The 19141-nt window shown below is 29.6% G+C and overlaps 1 protein-coding gene across 6 annotated transcripts in view; it reads left to right on the top strand.

Annotated features, from left to right (window-relative positions):
* LOC107166433 (discoidin domain-containing receptor tyrosine kinase B-like) overlaps positions 1-19141 on the top strand; it is a 199843-nt gene that overhangs the window by 55576 nt on the left and 125126 nt on the right. For 3 of the 6 annotated variants that reach the window (XM_089219550.1, XM_089219548.1, XM_089219549.1), the window contains exon 2: positions 15034-15111. The exons of 2 other annotated variants lie outside the window; for them this stretch is intronic. The gene's annotated coding sequence lies outside the window, so the exon portion shown is untranslated. Of the gene's footprint in view, positions 1-14078; positions 14098-15033; positions 15112-19141 lie in introns of those variants that run through there. One more of the 6 variants, XM_089219551.1, reaches the window with a different exon arrangement.

The raw sequence follows: 19141 nt of genomic DNA, 5'->3' as shown, positions 1-19141 counted from the left end.
TTTGTAAAATTTAATTTATGCAAATCAAACATTAATTTAGGTGTTTAGTTATGTTGATGAGTTTTTTTGTTAAATCAGTGGCAGTATTATCCATTTTTTATCTGATTACGGAGTAATATTTAAAATGTTATGCTAAAAATGTTATAAACATAAATAAATGTTTTTATGATGATTTTATTCTTATAATTTGTATTTTATGTTTTGAATTTGTTATCAATATGTTATTGAATGTTGTTATTGAATATATTGTGTAGATACATATAGAGGTATTCAATACAACATTTTATTTTAGCGGTATATTTTAATATACACAAAAACTAACTAACTAGCTATGCCAAAAAGTACTATTTTTTTCAAATGAAACATATTTATACATTATTGCATAGACAAATTATTGTTAAAATTATGGAAACGCATTTCTTAATTAATTATAGTAACATGTTTATGTATATTAGTATAGATATGTATTATAATATGGTGTGTCCCACCCAGGTTATCTAATACTTATTTTTTTTTATTACATATAATTAAAATGGTATGTCCGATAAAAATGTCGCTTTTGATGAATAATAGTGGAATAAAAGTTTAATCATCTAAAAAGTATAAAATAGGATATACATTTTATACCTATGTATTTCAATTGACTACTCGTGAAATAAATATTTGTAATAACTAGTTTGCTAATTAAGTTAGGAATTATATAAATAGATTCTATTCTGCATGTCAAAATTATTTCACATTAGAAACCATAAGCAATAGCGACTGAAAATAAAATATTACTATTTTAATACTAATCAGCAAAAATGTATAGTGCGTTTAAGAAAATGTCTGTCATTCAATAGTAACGCGTGTCAAAAATGTATTTGAGAAGCGTTTTTAGTTGTTATTTCAGCCACGGAAATAGTTTCCGTAAGTATAATATAATTTATAATTTTAATCATGTAAAAAGGTTCGTGTTAGTTTACCAACAACACCCCGTTTTTGATTAGGCACTCACCCGCTTGCCTTGTACGTACACCCTAACCGTTAAGGTGAATAATAATAATATGGTAAACACAAATATTGGACAAGCCGGTAAAACGAATTCCGCACAAAATAATATGATATAACAAAAATTGCTTATGCTGTGTTTTCTGTAGTTTCTAAATAACGGGTACGGCATTATTTATATCTATGTATAGAATATGTTGAGGTGTACTATGGTAGAAGGACAACCGGTGCTGATGCAGAAGGGATTTTTGAAGCAATGTTGTCCAAAGTCAAATATTAAAATAATTTAATGCAATACACCCTCGATCTACACGTACAACCCCACTCACCCCCACTCACACACACACACAAATGCACGCTGTACAATATTCATGTAAACGATGGCAGTGTACGAGAAAAGCACTTCATTAAATTTACACGGCTCGTTGGGTGCTAAACAATCGACCACCTTTGCGAATAATTTTTTATACGCACAACAACTGCCATCGCCACTGCCATTACTGCAAGACTTAGGTCTTTCTGCCATCGCGGCTGCAGATGGCGAAATAACATGCGAAGCAAAAATTACAAGTGCCGCCGATGTTTTACGTATTTCCACTAGGATCCGGTTCCTCTGGTCTTGCCGAGTTTGTTGAGATCAAACATGAATTCGTTCAATGTCTGCGGAAAATTAATTTGCAGCAATTCAACAATAAAAAAAATGTAAAAAAGTGGAAAAATTTTTCCGAGTTTTTAATTTTTCTCATTCGCTCTTTGTATTCATATCAACCTTTGTACTATTATTATTATTTTTTTTCAATGACGCGTGGTCGACAATAATTTTTCTTTCTGTTTTTGCTCGTTGCTATAATTATGTTTGACAAACTAAACGATAATGATGTATATTTTAATGTTTGATAAACATCGGAAAAACAGTATATATATATCAATGATAATTTATGTTTATATAAATACACAAAATTAAAAACTTGATGGTTGAAAATAGATCATTCAAAATAACTCTTCAATGATAAATATAATATTATAAGCATGACATTTATTAATTTATTATGCATATTTTATACCACCGATGCAACACACAAGTACATATGACTAGCTTTTTAATACATATTCTATATTTTTTTTTCATAAAGTGAATATTATTTATTTTTATGTTTGATATTTTATTTCAGTTAATATAAAATACATTTATATGAAATACATTATCTTCTAAAATATATTGGCGTAGAGATATTCAAATTAAATTTTTGTAAAACGTACACAATTTTAAACCATATTATATTTCATTTATACATGGTTATAAAATGTACATATAAATATAATGTTGAACGATTATTACCATATTATAAATACCATACGTTTTAAAATAATTTTTACAAGATAAATAAAATTACAGATTATTGGAAAAAAAATTGTAAATATTCTCAAATGTTATGGAATAATATTATTATGGAACATGATATAAATCAAAATTCGTGTTCAATACAATATCAAGCATTTCATATTACTTATCTCGTCTTAATGTTTTTAATACAGCAACATTTTTTGAACATTAATATACAAAATAATAACGTCCTTGTTCTTTTTGGCATGGTTACGTAACCATCACACGGAACAAAATATATTGAATTAGTCTGTATTTCGTACTTCTAACAAGTAGTGTCTAATAGTATCTATCTCATTATTTTTAGATAACGTTAAAATGAAATAATCTGTAAAATACTATTTATAAAACTCTCAAGCTAAAAACGGATCTCTATCATTATTTCAATTGCGTAACACTATAAGACCGTATTGTTGAAAATTTGATTAGGTTACTCAAAGAGTGTCCGATTTTTATATTACTTTAACGTACGTCTGCACACACGTACACTATGGAATTTTACACAAAAACGTATGCGAAGAAGTCTTCTGTAAACTGGACAAAATAATACTACCCTTCAGAAAAAGCAAAAGAAACGAAAACAAATAAATATTAAAAAAAAAAAGAAGGAAATGCGAGTGGACGTGAGTATTTTCCTTAAGACTTCCATTAGAAAAAACACGTCTCGCAGTCACATATCAACTTTAGACACTTTGAGAATATGTTCTTTGAAATATTTATAGCTTTGGAATACAAATAATAAAGATTTATATTTTAAATGAAAAATGACAATCTCTGCCCTTAAAATATTATCGTAATAATGTTCTATAAATATTAAAACTTATTTTTATTTAATTTTATTTTACACTGCACGATCGGATAAATACTAAACTAAATTGAACAGTAAATCTGGCGTAAAATTTTCTATTATACGATATTATTATTTTTTTTTAACTGACTTGACCATTTTCTCAAAAAAACCATGATCACTATTGAAAAATAAATTATGTTATATTATAACATTATTATTTACTATAGTTAAAGATTTTAATTCGTTCAAAATTCGTGTGATAGTTTGCGTGAGGACATGGACTGACTACTATGAACCAAATAGGCTGAATAGACTCGAATTAATATTATTCAATAGAGCTTTTGTCTAAAGTAAATTGTGTGCTTCAAAGATCGAGTGTCATTTTAGCTAATTTATTCCGGGTCCCTTTTTGACGAAGGCGACACAACTCAACTGGGGATGACTAGAATGACGTATTGTACTATATTCAAATCGATGTGAAATGCGTACAATACATATTAACGATAATATCCATATTTAAAATCCTTCAGTCATCGATCGTAGTCATCAATCATCATAGAGTAATAATATTAATTGCTTTAAATTATATGCTAGGACGTTGCCGACCTTCATGACGTATAACAATATAAAATAATGTTAATTTTTTAATTAATTATTTTATCATTTCTAAATTTACGTGGCTCTTTCAAAAAAATACAAAATTAACTCCTCATAAATAACTATTGTGATTAAAATATTTGTTTGATATTTCCTTAGGTTAAGTGAATATCCGGTAGGTGCATATTATGAAAAATTTAAAAAAATGTGACAAATTAAAAAGTGAATCAAATAATTTGAATATTAGAGATTTTATGTATAACGTACATAATATTATATGCATTTTAAATGTGCACGTATTAGAAAATGACACTTCTGTAATAATTCGAAATTTATAAGTTTTCTTTTAAAATGTTAGAGAATTATTCTAATTATTTCTTTCTTGTAATGAGTCGACAATATTTGTTTCTTTCTGCTAAAGCGATATTTTCAAATGATTGGATTCACTTTTTAATTTGTCACTTATTTTTTAGTTTTTCATAATTCACTTATATATATATATTAACAATATTAAAAAAATAAAATAAATTTAAAAAATTTGGCTTTTGTATATCAGTATAAAACGAACCATAAAACATAAAAGTCCTAAATCACGAAAACCGACCAAGAAAACGACAGTGAAAAATATCACAGCAGTGGACATTTTATTGTATTTTACACAAGGATTCGGTGAGACGACCGAAAGTTTAATTTTTACGACAAATTATTCTTTTGTCTGGACCGAAATAATAACTATCGTCGAACTTGGTCTCGAGCAATTATATACGGGGTACACAATGAAAAACGACCGACGAAAAGTGGTGAGTGTGGTAGTGGCAATGGTGATAGACGACGGTGATGGTTGCACCCTAGCTTGACACTCGGTGTTTAGTTTAAAGTCCGAGAGACCCATGATTGCTGTCGTAATTAATCTGTGAACTTGGCGGTTGGTTTGTAAATGTGCGTGTAGGGGTCGGCGAATCGGCTTAATCGTCCAGTTTTCCGTGTTGCTGCGCTTTTGTGACTGTGTGCGCGCGAGCGTGTGTGTGTGTGTGTGTGTGTGTGTCTGTGTGTGTGTTGTATGAATTAATTTTAATATCTCCTTTGCATCTCTTTCGCGCACCATCGAGGCACCGAGACCATTGTGCGCCGCCGACGATGTTATAGTTTTATGCGGGCGCTTAACGAGTCCGGCACGACCGTGAACCGCGGTGCACACCCTGCATCCTATACGTCGGCAACCCTCCCCTCGAGTTCGTGGTACGCCAGAGGGAGGGGGTTGGGAGTTGGAGAATAAACAGGTCTAATTAATCGCTTGCGACGAAAAGCTTACGGCGCGGCAGTGGTGGTATACGCGAACCATTGTACATAGTTTTACGGACGGTATTGTTTGCGTTCTGTCGTCCTCGCGTGTGTATTTTTCGCGGTCGGTGGATAGCCGAGGTGAAACTATTCACAATATATACACGAGTGCCTACACATTAACGTGTATTTATTTGTATAATATACGTATACACTATATGTGACGATTGTGTGTGTGTGTGTGTGTGTGTACTGGTGAAAAAATAATATTTATTCAAATGCCCTTCCAGTTGACGAGATCTCTGACGACATGTCCGCACGCCGTTGGGAATGTATAAACGAAAAATAAAAAACAATTTTCCCCCTCCACGCTTAGTGTTTTGTCTACTACATCGCGACTTTTTCTCTTATCCCAGACATTCCGCGAGGAATTACGTCTCTCCCGGAGCGTAACTCGAAATCGGATCCGTTTACACGCGACCGAATTCAATAATACCGTCGCCGTATGCTCTTCAGCCACTTGTGCCACCGCCAACACAGGCCCATGGTTACTATATATATATATATATATATATATATATATACACACACTCCGAACGTGCGCGTGTACACACGATATCGTCGCGAGTTGTTATTATTTCACTTTGTGTCATATATATTTATTATTTATATATCATACCATCTATATTCTACGGAGTATAATGTATATAGAGTGCCTACGTGACAAATGACGAGTCAAACTCCATTTCCACCGAACAGTGCTAATGGTGAACAAATTTATGCAAACCCAATAATATGCAGCCCGTAAGAATGTATACATGGTTTGTGTTTACGGTTTATTTGATTTTCCAGGTAGACGAGTTCAAACAAATGTAAATTCCCACCCTCGTCTTTCTTCGCCTGTAACGTTACCTACACCTCCTCCAATCGACGTCGTCGAGCCGAACACGCTCCCCTATTGATTTTTTTTTTATGTTCTCATCACAATTGAATGGCACATAGGTACCTCGAGGTCATGGAGTTAAGGAAAAAAGAAATAATACTGAATAACTAATTGAAATCCATCCGTTGTTCCGTTTTATCAATACGACCACTGACTGTTTTCAGAACAATACAGCGCGGAAGTAGTTCGACGTACGACGTTCGTTTGGCGTTTAAAAGTAAAGTACAGACCGATCACTATTATAATATAGTGCTTAACATCAGTTCAAACAATGAAAATTGTTTTACATGATCGATAGTTGTGCGCTGATATGAAAATAAACGATTTTGAAACTTAGTGTTTAGTTCTCGGAGGAAACTGTTCAAAACTATTCCAAACAGAAATCGTTTGTTTATTTTTACTTCTACATGATACGTACACTTATACAAAAACTATTGAAATAAATTTACCTATACTAATCATGCAAAAAATGTTGGTATTACCTAGGTAAATATCGTTAGAATTTAACAGTGCAGAGTTTAAATATTATTTAAGTCTTATAGATTTTGACAATGAAACTACATACGAATGTATGACCAGAATGTCGATTCAGGAATTTTAAAAATATATAATAGGCAATTAACCAGTCCTGTTAATGTGTTCGTTTTACCAATACGTTCATCAGATACAATTTAATATGCTTATACTTTTATTGGATTTAACGGGTTAAGTATTGGTTATACGATCTATAAGACACATATTATAACATTTTGTGGCGCTAGCAAAACGACGGGAACTCGTGGGGTAAGTTTTATATCCGATAGCCGGAAAAAGGCCACCGTAGAGATAATGGTTTTTCTGTCTTATTATTATTATTATTATTATTTTTTTTTTTTTGAAAACGGTGGAAATAAATGTTTATAACGGTGGTTGTGGGCCACAAGTACGTACGGCTGAGTGTGGTAAACAGCGGTTGATTGGATTACGAACGGACAGAAATCGATACGGAATTCTTTTCCTCTCTTCTTTCTCATCCATTCTGTTTGACCACACGATAATTTCGAAGAGGAATTTTACCCTCGGACGCAATTTTGCCCACACACGGGACCACTACCAGTACATGTGTATGTGTGTGTGGTTTTCGTTAGGAACAACCATAGCGTTCAAGACCTGAATCTCAATTAATGCTTTTTGATGGGATTGTTTAAGTGGCGGGACCCGGTGCGAAACAACACTACACATCCAACAATACACCCTGCCATGTCGTGCCCTTTCTGGATTTCCTTGTGTTTTTACCCTATAAAATAACGACTGCCGGGAACATACGTTTTACTTCGGCCCTTAATGATTATTAAAAACCGACCCTTTTGCACGCGATTGAAATAAACGCCTCCTTGATACGTTCCTGAGGGGTAAGGTGTGGCGACTACGTGGTGTACGGAGACTCACCACGCAATCAACGGGATTGCATTACAACAGAGATAAGAGATTGATTAAATTTCTTTCGAGTCTTGGGAGTTGGGAACAGTCATATCCACCGCATCACTCTGTACCACCGGAGTTTTCTGTCTTTTGCCTTTTTCCACCACATTTGCACGACGTGTGACGACTTAAAATGAAAACGAGGCGTTGAATAATAATACATAACATTACACACACACATATATATGCGCGTTCTCACGTACACATAGGCATATATTATAAGGATACGCAATATATTATAATTTTTTCAAAGAATAATAGGTTTCAAAAACGAAATTACCTTCGAAATTATTTTATGTGTCACATTGGTTTAAACTTAACGATGAATAAGATTTGAGCATCACGTTGGTAAAAATATAAATTTTAATATGACATAATATATTAATATTATGTATAGGTATATGAATATTATTGAAATCTCCTTAAATATTTTCTGATTAGGAAGAGAGTAATATACCTACAAATTAATACTTTTTATTAATTAATACTAATTTATTTCATATAGAAATATCTTAGGCAGATGTAAAATAAACAACTACAATACACACATAAACTAACTTCAATATTCGTCATTTAACACATAAACATGACATAATAGTAAAAATATATGACTGAATTTATCGAAGGTTAATCTATTATTGAATAAATAAATATTAAATATAATTAAATATATCATGGAATAAAATAATAGTTATTTAAGTTTTTAGAATATAATTTACTTTTTATATACATATCGATGTTTAATGCATTCAATGTGTTTTAATTTTATAACACTATGAAAACAAAATTCTCCCGACACTAAAGTTTACTTTGCACTTTATAAAATGTGTATAATATAAATAATTGTAATATAAAATGTGTCAAAACCACTAGAAAACTATATTATATATTATATTCGCTACTCCTAGTTTTTAGTGTTACATAACTCCCATACAACGTTATAGTTTATTATATATATATAACCTTTTATATAAACAATAAAAATATAATATAATTTTTATGATTACCTAATGGTTCTTAAAAGTTTTAAAAATAAGTGTAAAAACATGATGTGTAAATGATTTTTACTCTCTTAAAAATAAATGTACATATTTATAAGTTCAGTAAAACTAAATAATCCATTTTTTGTTAAATTATTTGAGTGTTCACTAATATATATGTTTACTGACTGATGTATTTTATATTACCAATTTTTACTTTGTTATTAAAAATTGTTTAAAAACTTTTGATTTCATAACTTATTTGTGAAGTGTTAACTTATAAATTTATACTAAAACAAAATGATTGGGCTTATTATTACTGTAGTTACGTCCTAGTAGTATAAAATATGGATTACTATTTTTCTGTATAGATTGATATTATATAGAATGCTGGTAATAGTGGTAATAACACCAATTAATTTATCAACAACCTATATTTTTACAACATTGTCTGGTCAGTCAATAGTTTATATATATAATATATAATTTACAGTTTGTAGACAGCAGGCGTATTTATATTTATATATATAAACATACTAAACTTGAAGGGGCGAATGAGTCAGTGAAGTGCGATGGTTGAGTGGCGTACAATGAGAGTGAGAGAGCTAGAGAGTTTCCGAAAACCCGTTGTAATCGCAATTCTTATATATAGTGACGTTAATCGTTTCTCCAATTGTGGATGGGTGGCAAGGGAAAGGTATTGAACGACAAGAACAAATTTGACAAAAAAAAAAGTCCAAAAGCAGTCGATTTGTAGATGGATGAGGAAACGGCGAGGCACGCGTGACGGTAGTGGTGGATTCATTTCCGGGTACATCGTTTCCGGTGTGGCGTGTCGTTACAACCTCGGTGGCGGCGGAGAAAGAATAAAGTCTCTCATTGCAGTCGTTGTCCCAGTGCCGGTGTTGGTGCTACTGTCCACATTCGACAGATTGATTGTCGAGTGATTAGATGCGCGGGGACGTAATCGCGATTAAATGCACACTGCAGAGTTGTTACCCGGACACATTAATCTTCTCTTAATTCCCGGGTAAGGCGATTTAGTGACAGGTTAGGAGGAGGGGAGGTAAAATTACAGACGGGCAACGAATGGCAATTTGTCGCGGGGTTTGAATTTGACAATATATATACTCTGCTTTAACAGCTAGCTAACCTCCTCAATCGTTTTCTATCCATCTCTACCTCTCTCTCTGTTTACCTTCTGTTTCTTCTCTCCTCTCTCTCTCTCTCTCTCTCTCTCTATCTTCCTTTCACTTTTTGTTTCTCTTTCATTTTCATCGGTGCAGTAACTCCTTTAACTCACGCGTGAGATATTTTACGTGCTCAGTTATTGTCTTTTCCACTCACATTTATCGATACATTATTTATTTTACAATAACAATTCGTAAATCGTTTTAAAAAATATATTATATAACATTTATATTTATGTTTTTACTGTTTGTTCCGGACTGCTTTGTAATGTTTATCTAAATCGGTTTTCGGTTATAAAGCGATGTCGTCGATTTATGCTTATAATAATAATAATAATATGTACGCGTAATATATAATCCCATACCCCGGTTGGTCGTTTATCGTATGTTTTTAGAAGATTTTCAGGAAATGTCGTTAATAAATAATTCGATTGGAACCCTACTCTAACGCTCTCTCCACTGACAGCCCACCCCTCTTATATTTCCGTGTGCATGTACCGTAACCGAATATTGTATACTTATATTTACCATTTCTACATCGAGTTAAAATTCACTCGAAAATATTTCTGAGAACCGAGAAGCGATAATATTATTATTGTTAAACTTATAATTCATCTCCGTCTTTGCGGGAAAATGAGACTTAGCTGTTATAGCCGATTAAACTCGTTTACGTAGATGACGTAATGGCGTGCCTGCATTATGATGTGTAAGGTATGTATATGCATATTCCATGATAGCATTCCGTTCTGAACTTCATCTCATTTGTCCACGTGCTGCTACATCAATATTAAATTATTATATCATACACCACGACGGCTTATGTTTTTATCGATTCGCGCCGTTTCTATAGGGTCTCCATTAACGGTAGAAATTTGTTTGCCGGGGTTAGTGTATTTTAAACGGTAAAAACCTTGTCAGGTGTAAGGGAAGGTTGTGTTGGTATTATTATACCGTTGGCGGTCAAAACGGCAACCAGCTACCGATGTTTACGTGTGATAAGAAGCACTGGTGTGTGTGCGTGTGTGTGTGAGGGGGAGGGAGTATGGGTAAGTAGGCGGACCATGATACAGACCGACACGCAACAACGGACCAGACGAATTCCGGTGAATGTTATTTGTTAAGGGTGGTGTGGAAAATTCATAACAAAATAAAGTTTAAGAATTAAATAAATATAATATATCAATAGGTATGTTAAATATTAAAATCTATAGAAGTAAAAATATATAATAGTCGATTTTTAAGTTGTTTTCTTGATTTTAGTTATATGCCGGCGTTCTGGTTATGCAATTTCACTACACTTAAGAATTCCGACGCCTCGCACTGGCGAGTATAATTTACTTTCCAGTTAAAGTTTCATATTCTTATTATTGCAGTTGGTGATACTATCATATTTTATTTATACATTTATTATTAATATATATATTTTTAATAAGCAGTTGAAAATAATTTAAAATAATTTTTTTATGTTTGTTTTTATAATACTTCTTTTTATTCCATTCCTATTTTAATTCAAACTTTTTAAATTATTGGTTTTGCTCAATTTTTTTGCATAAAATAATTTTAGCATCTTACCAAATAAGCAGTTATTGTAATGTCTAGATGAATTTTATCATTTCATAGTTATTATATTTATTCAGTTATTATAAATCACATTATTATATAGGTAGTATATATAATATAATATGTATTTAAGATATTTTAAGTAAAGTTTCATAATTAACCACAAACTTTTTTTTATAATTATAAATTAAATGTTAACATTTAAAAATTTCTACAGTCTTAAAAGAGCATTTTTTTTTTTTATTGAACTTAAAAACATCAACAAAGATTATTAGTTTTTTGTTTAATATATAATGAGTGATTTCTAATACTAAAATTATACAATTAATACAGTGTTCATTTTTTGCGCTTTCTACTAACATTAATATTATGGTTATCGTAAGTAGAAAGTATAAATTGTAAAAGAGTATATTATTTAAACAGACATGGTGTGTTTACAAAATATCCATATTACAGTGTAATTTATAAAAACGATGCTTAATAAATAACAGAAATTTTATTATTTTACAACAGAATAACCATTTTAAATATCCTCTGTTTACTAATACAATAAACTATAGCATTTAGATACCTCAAATTAAAAATAAATTCAAAATATCTCAATTGATTCGCAACTTCTTCACTTAAAAAACAAATGAGTATAATAGCAATTGAAAAATTCGATAAAATTTTACTTCACCTGAAGCACATGCAATGAAATACGTGACGATGTATCTTGAAGGTATTGTTGTATAAAAAAAATGCTTACACGGACATATTCAGCACGCTCGCAAAACTCTGGTTATTTTGTGAGTGTAAATAGATTTCAGTTCTATGCAATTGAAAATAGCATATTTATTCCATGATTTAGAAAACCTTGATAGAATTACTATCAGTACGTAGACGTTATAGACGTTTACTATCAGATAATAATTGCATCTACAATCTGTGAAAATTTTTTAGTCGATTCAAAAAAATATATTTATAGAAATGAAATCTTATCATTTTTAATCGATAATTTTATACAGTTTTATTTATGGCTAAATTAGATTAATTCAGTTTCTCGTAGAAATATGATATTACATTTTTCTAATGTAATTCAATTTGTACACTTGCCAAATATGGTATCTGAAACGAATCAACTTTTATTTCTTACACAACTACAGTAGGTACTTGACCACGAGCATTAAAACAATTGCATGTGGAAAATTGTTAAGAAGAGGTGTGTATATTTTAAAACAAGTAGTTATACTTAAATTTAAATTTTAAATAGATAAAAATATTGATTCTATTAACGTCAAATTAAAATATTTATAATTAGAAATAAGAGTTAAAAGACAATGTTAACAATTATTGCAAATCCGAAAAAGCTAAAAACACGAGTTTTTTTTAAGTATCTCGTCGAATAAAATGTTTTATGCATCCTGCATACATACATATTATTATTATTACACTAGTTACGTTTAAACACAAAATATAATAGATTGGAAAAATGTCTATAGTTTTTTTTTATTTCATATCAAATTTCATAGATTAAAAAATATGATATTCGCCAATTTTAGTATAGGTATACGTATTATTATAGTACCATATATTATGTATCTATTATGCGTTTGTAATTACAAAAAAAATAAAACCTCTGCACGTGGGACGTATAATATGAATTTTAGTGTTTTCCATCACAGATATACCAATACGACGTTTGAGGGTGTATAATACAACAATAACGATGTTATAATATAGCTGTGACCGTGTAATGTACCGATTCGTATTTTGTACGGACATTGTCAACCGATCTACTTATACGTTCATTGCTCACACGCACAATATAATATGCTTGTAATGCTGTATATATATATATATATAACACAACTACATTCGTGTACAACTTACTGGCCAAGTGTTTGTTTCAATCCTATTGTTGGTGTCGGAGGGAGTGGATAACAAGAATATCACAGAACTACGTTGCAGTACATTGTACGCGTATCGCGACGTGGTTGATTTTTTCCCGCGACAATGGTAAACACACCGTGGCACGTCGATCAAATGGTATTTGACTATATAATATGAATATCGACCACCTTTATCTCGGAATCGTACCTAAAACAGTCGAATAAAAAGTGATACATATCACCAGCTAATCCCGTGTGTCAATATTAGGTTACGACCCAAAGTAATATATATACATATTAACACAGGTGTGGTGCACTTTATATTGTTGTTATTAAAACTGCAGTTGTCTGATTTTCTGAATACGAATAAAATTAATTTTAGCCACGATGATTTTTTTTTTTTTTTAATTTAAATAAATGATTGTGAATTTCCATAATTGTAACGTTGATATTGACAAGTTATTTGTTTTTAATTCTAAAATACATCTGCTCGATTTTAAGGGATACGAGTGCTAAATCACAGACAATTAACCTTTCCGTATAGTTGCTTGTCAAATAATATAATTATTGAAATAAATATTTTAAAGCGCACCACTAAATAAAATTAATATTTATAACAATAAAGATACATGTTGCAGCTCTTCTCTTCTAACGTTGATCAAAATAGCTGAATATAATTATCTTATTGACAAACAAAATAACAATACAATAATATAATTAAATTTTAGAAACAAAAAATTATTACATAGTAAAAATGATTAAATCAATAAAATATTGGATATCATCAAATCCAGTTTGGAAAATTATGCATGTGTCACGGATTCAACGTCCTCCACTGTTTTACATAATATTGACCTCACAACGCGATGTCCAATATAGTTAATTCGAGCACATAATATCAAATACATACTATAATCAATATGCGATATTATATTATTGTTATAGAACCCGCCGACGCTGAACGGGTTCGTCATAAATTGCCGAAGCCAATGTATTTTCAATCGGTTTCTATTAGACGACTGTGTTGGCGAAATCGCCTAATGGGTTCCGGTACGATGATTTTTTTCCTCTCATTCATCATATATATATATAATATATAAAATGTGTGTGTATGATTCGCGTGCCGTTTTATCAATTTTTATTTTTATTTTTTTCACAATACTGACCCCGTGCGAGAACGATGACTGGAATTCGTTATTACGGTCCATTGGTTTCCCTTATTCCCGCACCACTGCAGCGTAGTATATAATATATACACCTCGTCTCTCCTGTGTGAACCTACGTCCTCACGCACCAACCCCTCATTCACCCTCCACCCACGGAAAGTCCTTCACTACTATATACGTCTACGATCGACCCCGGAACGGAGAGAGCTTATATTATTGCCGCCGACAAGAATAACCACAATCAAAATTTCAAGCGAGTTAATTGCTGCGGTTTTTGACTCGAGTGGCAATGAGGGCGACTCGTGAACGAAAAACGAATTATATCGTTGAGACCTATTTTGACATGTCACCACCGCATGGCTATAGGAGATATGGCGAGGAAAAAATACAAACATTGCTTACTCGTCGTGAGTTAATTGCTTTAAGCCAATTGATTTAATTCCAGTTTGTATTCTAATAAAAATACGTACCTACCTATGTGTGTATGTAAATATATAATGAAATTCAATTATTATTCTGTTAAAGATAAGACTAAAATTACTTCAGGGATCATTGAATGTATTATCGTTATGTCCGTTCTACTTGAAACGTTTATTTAATAATAAACAGACATACAGTGAATAGTTGAAAAAGTCATACCCAGCAATAAATTAAGATGTGAATATTTTATAATAATATAAAACATTAACTGAGAAAATCAGAAAATGATTATTAATGATTAAATATTCGATGATTATTTGTTGATAAGCATGAATAAAATTAAGTTTAATAGAAATGTATATTAATACAAATATTTAATTTTTTTTGTATCGTGTTTCAGGTATGTCACCAAGAATACAATGTCAAAACGAGTGAAATATTGAAGTTATCGATAAATCGTAAATACGTCATATTAAACGTACGTAATTAATATGATTTAGTTTTAAATTAAATATAAAAATAATAATGGTAGAAAGTTGGAAATTTATATGAAATGATCAACAGTTTTAGTGTACAACAACCGAATATTCAATTATATTTTAAAATTAAAAAATTAAAATTAATCTAATTTTAATTGTATCCCATTATCTATATAAAATTGCATACACTGTAACATCAATTTGTATTATCAACTGATTATTGAGAGCTGAGGATTTCTAAGACAATATTTTTGAGAATAAAAATTATTTTTCTTCAGAAATAAGGAACATAAACAAACTAAATTATATTAAAATTAGAAAGTATTAGTCAGTTTTAGTATTTATAAGGATAACATTTTTAAAAATATATTTATTTTACATTTAACAAAGTAGGAAGTAGTTTTTAAATTTTTAGACTTGTTAACAAACCATAAATTTAGTATTATAATTTCATTATAGTGGTTCGGAACCACTTTTAAGTATATTATATTGTATTGGTAATTTTGTATAGGTTGTATACAAAAAGTAAAAAAAAAAACACTAAACGAATTAGGATATAAATTTCATACAACTATATGCCAATTACATTCTTGTTTTAATAATTAATATAATTTAAACGCGGCACCTATCTCATAATTAGATAATACTATAATAGTAACGCCAATTTGGCACAATGAAAAATATATTTTAGAATAGATTGAAATATCAAAACAATTTAGTACATTGTACTAATTGGTGCTAAAATAATAAATAATTTAATACTAAACATTTTGTAACCAATAGAAATACTCAATTATAATTTATTTAAAAACCAAATAATTTATATATTATATTTTATATTTACCGAAAAAAAAAAACACCCCAATACAATGTCCACGGAAAAAAAACACCCAATGAAATACAAGTCCACGCGAGTGCTATATAATATTATAATATTATAAGTAGTGTTATTTTTTCATATTTTACAGTTAAATATGTTTGTGATTATACCATAACATTCAAAATTTTTGAACTTCTTAAGTTCTGTTGGACTGAACTAACTACCAAGTGGACACTGCCTAATGTGAAGGCATATTAAAAAAAAAAAAATGTTTAAATACGTTTGAATGGATGAACGATATGCCTTTTAATAAATTATATTTCTTAATTAGTGATACAAATTTTGATATTTTGAATGGTTAGAGAAAATTAAAGTTTACTTCATTTATTTTGTTAAGTACTTTCTTACATGGATATACTTTTATCTTGTGTTTTGACGTGTTCATTGTCATCGAGTAGTTTGATTACTATAATGGATATATTTAATTTACATTTAACAATAGAATCTTAATTTCTTAAGCAATTCATTTTTTTTTATAATAATGAGCTTTTATCGCCGTGTGAATAATTTTCCGTAGATTATTTTCCTTAGGGTTTTCCATTTTAACATACACATCTGTCTTATACCAACTGCATATCTATAATATATTTGAACATGATATTGTACGCCGTAGGCCAATGTGTACATAGACTCTTCATCATCGAGTGGGATAATTATGTTCACAATATAGTAGTATCATTAGGTCTCAGTGTTTGATCAGGCGATATCAGATATGTACATAGTTCAGACCGGTCTTCAACTGATAATATTGTTTTCAGGTCCAAAGCCAATATTATATGATATAATATGTGTATTATGTATATATATTTAGGGTTGACTCTTTATATTTATATATTTATATTAAATTATAATTATCACGATTTTCTAAGGGATAATCCAAATAAAATAATATGCCATATTCATGCAATAAATGTGTGATTCTGCAGTGATCGTAACTAATATCTGTTTCGAATGTAATAAATTAATTGAGTTCAATTTGATGTAAAATCATAACTTAAAAAACAAATAGGTATGCACATTTTTTTATTTAAGAAAATCTTGAATGCCATTCTTATGTAAGTTAGGTTAGGTCTACATTAGAACACCAAATCTCCACATAATTTAATATTAGTTCATCAACAATACGATGTATTTTATTTCACTAGTATATGTTCTGCGACGCCTTTTGAACAGGAAACCGAAAGTTCGCTCGCAACGGTGTCCAGTTAATTTTGACTTTTTCCATTTTCATCGTGCAGTGTGTACCTACACCATGCACCCTCGGTAGTAATCATCCCTCAGAGGTTCGACGTAATAATAATATAATAGTATTTCTACTACACTGCTACAGTATAGTTTGAGTCAACCATTATTTTTCATTGCTCACTTAGATGATTACACGATCACTTTCATATACGCACACTCCCATACACAAATAGTCAGTACTTGACCTAAATGTTCTAAATATGCATACTGATAAGTACATAAAAGCTCGATACACAGCATCCGTTCTCGTTTGTATTTTTGAATTCACATGTTTCTACATCGAACATTATAATTAGTTTATTTTAATAAGTCACATTTAAATTATAAAAATCAATATTTTTTCAAAATATATAATATTATTATAAAATATCAGAAACAAAGTCTTAAGATTAAAATTCCAAATAAATATTTTTACTACTAAAAGTTCAATTAATCATCAAACATATGAGCTAAAAAATTGAAATATCAGCAAATAAGCGTTTAATTTGAAAAAAAAATTAAAATAAACTTTATGAAAGTTTGACACACGATATTAATTTTTATTTTACCTTACAATAAGTCTATGTTAAAAAATATTCAAACGCAATAACTCTTTATTTTTAATAACAATAAGATTTGTTTCCTATTGTGGACATAAATTATGGAAGAACGCAAATTAACTCATCTCACTATATGAAAAAATTAAAATAAATACAATTTACGTCATATACGCCATTGCGATTTGTAGAAATTGTTATTTCATCGAAATTGAAAGAAACAACCCAATAAAATAAAGTCTTATCGTTTATAGATCAATATAATTATTTTAAATAAATACATATTAGTTTATTAATAAAATTCAATACGATTACACTATTGTAATTTAATTTATATTAATTTATATAATTACAAAATTATAACAATTTATTATACCAATTACAAAAAATCACTCATGTTATTATTTTTTTTTTTTAATAGATTCAAAAATTAAATTTCAATCCATGATACAATATATATTGTAAATAGTTTCTATTTAAATAATTATTATACTATTAATATATATACAGGTGAGTTATTCATGACTTCATGAGGTGATAAATTATTATCGAATGCGCTTAGGTACTTATTTTGAATTGAAAATAACTTCAACATTATAATTTTTTAGAAACAAACACTCCTCGAGTACATTATTTAAGAATGAAGTAAAATTAATACAATATTACTTTTTTTAAAGTATGTCAGAATTCAATTTATTATTAAAAAAAAAATTCTATTTCTTCCATTAGGTATTTAAATATTTCTATTGTATTTTGTATAACAAAATATATTAGCTTATTTGTGAAATCAAGCAAAATCAAATATACCAAATATTATTATTATTATATAGTAAATGTCTACAAAAACATAAATTCAGACTAAATACACAATATGTAAGGTATAGAAAAGGCACAAAAATAAAAGATATTTTAAATTCAAAATATAGCTATAATTTAATAAACGTTGCACGTGTAGTGAATATAAAGGCGACTAAACAATTATTCTAATTAAATATTTAATGAAATTATTATAATTGGTAATTTCATATTGTGTTGCACAATATTTGAGCTTTGAAACTACAGTCAAATGTCATACATTAAAATAAATAACATAGTAATTATGAGTAATAAAAGTTCCGATTTATTGAGAATTCCGGTTGAGTATCGCAAAGTAAAAATTTTAATCGCATTACAAATTTACATTAAAAGCACGTGTTGTAAACAATGTTACTTATATAGGTTATATTTTTATAAGATCGAAGGTTCAATCGTATTACAATTCAAGGGTTCTTTTGTTTTGCTTTATTGAATATAAGTCAAATCCATTCAAGTTTCTTGCTTTAAAACATCAAAGTAGGTAGAATGCTTACAAAGGTGCAACTAAATGAC

This window comes from Diuraphis noxia, unplaced genomic scaffold (genome assembly GCF_037042655.1).
Source record: "Diuraphis noxia isolate RWA-SAM2 unplaced genomic scaffold, SU_Dnox_SAM2 contig0002, whole genome shotgun sequence".
NCBI classification, from domain to species: Eukaryota; Metazoa; Arthropoda; class Insecta; order Hemiptera; family Aphididae; genus Diuraphis; species Diuraphis noxia.
This window is presented reverse-complemented; position numbering and strand designations above follow the sequence as displayed.